At 41.2% G+C, this 2,454-nt stretch overlaps 1 non-coding gene across 1 annotated transcript; it reads left to right on the top strand.

Moving 5' to 3' along the window:
* Nucleotides 1-1,460: 1,460 nt before the first annotated feature.
* Nucleotides 1,461-1,584, top strand: LOC117284669. The gene has a single exon (XR_004515760.1). It is a non-coding gene; the product is annotated as a small nucleolar RNA SNORA20 (small nucleolar RNA).
* Nucleotides 1,585-2,454: the final 870 nt, after the last annotated feature.

Here is a 2,454-nt window from a genome sequence, read left to right as displayed (position 1 = left end):
TTTATTTAGCTCACAGTTTGTAGAGGTTTCAGTCAATATCTGGCTGGGTCCAAGTCAGGTTGGCATGGCAGACAGGCATGACAGAGGAAAAGCAGTTCATGGTGGGCAGAAGCCAAGAAGAAAGCAAAGTAGCAAAGTAGTGAGGAAGCAAGCAGCAAGCAGTCACAGCAGCCCTTATCCTGTCCCTCGTGATTTATCCAGGTAATATACTCTTCAGGTTGACAGCATTCACACAGGTAACATGCTCTTAGGGTAGACAGCCTTCCTATTATGCCAACCCAAGCAGTGGTCTAATTTAGTAACCACACACCCTTAATCCCAGCATCATATTCTTTAGATTCAGACAACTTTTTTAAAGCCCCATGACCAGATGAGGGTTTGGGGGAATCTAGGGACAAGTTTTACTTCAACACAGTTGAAGTAAAATCTGCACCATGTAAGCGTTTTCATAAGGTGCCAGGGGAAGCACAGTCATATATTTCTGGTGCACCATAAGGAATCAAACTTGCCCCATAGCATCATCCGCAAGAGTTTCACTTCTGCCTATATTTCTGCAAAACAAATAAGAAGAAAGAATTTTTAAAACCCAGAAATGACTTAACAATAAATAAAAGAACTTCCTATTTGCAAAATTTTACAAAGAGAATTAAACATATCAATCAAAACCAACAATCTCGTGGATATGTCTTTGATCCACAGTCTACTTATCAACCTGATATTGGAGTGATCGCTCTTCCTGTACTTGTTACTATCAGAAGGACAGAGGGCCAGGGATTTAGCTCAGTGGTTCGGTGGCCTGCCTTGCAAGCACAAGAACCCGAGTTCAATACCAGGTACCAAAAAAACAAAACAAAAAAAAAAAGAACGACAAAAGTTTAAACCATGCGTGATTTCTTGCCATGTGACAAGAGCTCAGAAACAAGATGTCTTGCCGAGGTTAATAGCTAGTTTACGGTCTCCAGGAAGGGTATTTCATGTAGGTTTTACAACCATGACATTCTCTATTAGCTCATCTGCTTGAAACATTATCAGAGACTAACTCTCAGAAGGAGCAATTCATTTCAGTCTGCTACACGGGCTTGGTACTGTCAGTGCAGAGGAAAGAAATGCAGGCATAATGGAAAGATAAAACAGAAATGCAATCAGAAGCAGCGTAAGGTGGGGTGAGGCCTGGAGTGTAGAACATTCAAGCTGAGAAGAAAAAAGGCAGAGTTCAAGCCATTCTCTCAGAGGAAACCTGGACAAAAAAAATCAAATGTGCTTTATAGCCACTTCTTGTATGCTAATGGGACCTCCACTGAACTTCAAAATTTATGTAAAAGTCGTTCAGAATCCCACATCCAAATCATGAGAAAAAGAAAACCTCTGCAAATTTTACGTGTAGCCCTGAGATTTAAGTTCAGGTGCCTACTAGAGTTGTTTCACTTTTATCCTGTATTTGTGATAGTTAATCTTGAGTATCTTTGATTTATTTGCTGCATAGTCTTTCAGTGATATGAGCAGTTGCATGAATGGGATAAAATAATGCTGGGCTATTGCAAAGGGAAGTAACTCCTTTATCTCTGCTGCATGGTGTTGATACTGTAAAATAAAAACTTTCAGTTAAAAATATGAGAAAATCAAAAAATGGAAATAAAGAGTTTGTAAATGGGGAGGGGAGGAGGGGGTGAAGGGAAAGCATGGATAAGGGAAAAAAATGAGAACCAAGACCTGTCATGTAGAGGTACAAGATCCCAATAATGAACCTAATTGCACTATATACCTAAAATGTACCAATAAACTCAATAAAAGAAAAAGAACTTACAGTTAAAGTAAACTAGAAATAAAGTGTGCTTCTGTATGTATCTGCATGGGTGGAGATGTGATCTTGGAAGTTGTCGTGGGTTTTATCCAGAGGTCCCCCCAAGGCCTCATGCACTCACTCATAGGTGGGGCTTTGGGGAGTGACTGCACCATGGGTGAGTGATACTCCATCAGGAGTATGTGATACTGGATTACTCCACTGATGTGTTTAGTCCAGTTCTGGATGTAGATGATAAACTTATTAAAGAGGGAAGACACCCCCAAGTCTATTGGCGCCAAACAATAGGCTTATGGTCGGTGGAGTAAAAAATGAGAGAAGAAGGAAGTTTTGCTGCCTCTCACCTGCCAGGCCTTGAGCTCTTTCCCCTCTGCCAGGCCACCTTGCCTTGGAGTCAGCCAAGTAACCCTGAAACTTCTACACACTGTGAGCTAAAGTAAATTTTCCTTTTTTAACTTGTGGGTTTCAGGTATTGTGTCTCAGTGACAATAAAGTAACTAAGATAGATGCTATATGCAGTCTTTGCGCCTTACTCCCTGGCATTCTCTCATTCTCTCTTCCCCCCTCTCTCTGTTATTCCCTCTACTCTCTCTCTCTCTCTCTCTCTCTCTCTCTCTCTCTCTCTCTCTCTCTCTCCTTCCAGCACAATCAAT

The sequence above is a fragment of the Fukomys damarensis genome, unplaced genomic scaffold (genome assembly GCF_012274545.1).
Source record: "Fukomys damarensis isolate Sample0158 unplaced genomic scaffold, DMR_v1.0_HiC HiC_scaffold_38, whole genome shotgun sequence".
Taxonomy (NCBI): domain Eukaryota; kingdom Metazoa; phylum Chordata; class Mammalia; order Rodentia; family Bathyergidae; genus Fukomys; species Fukomys damarensis.
This window is presented reverse-complemented; position numbering and strand designations above follow the sequence as displayed.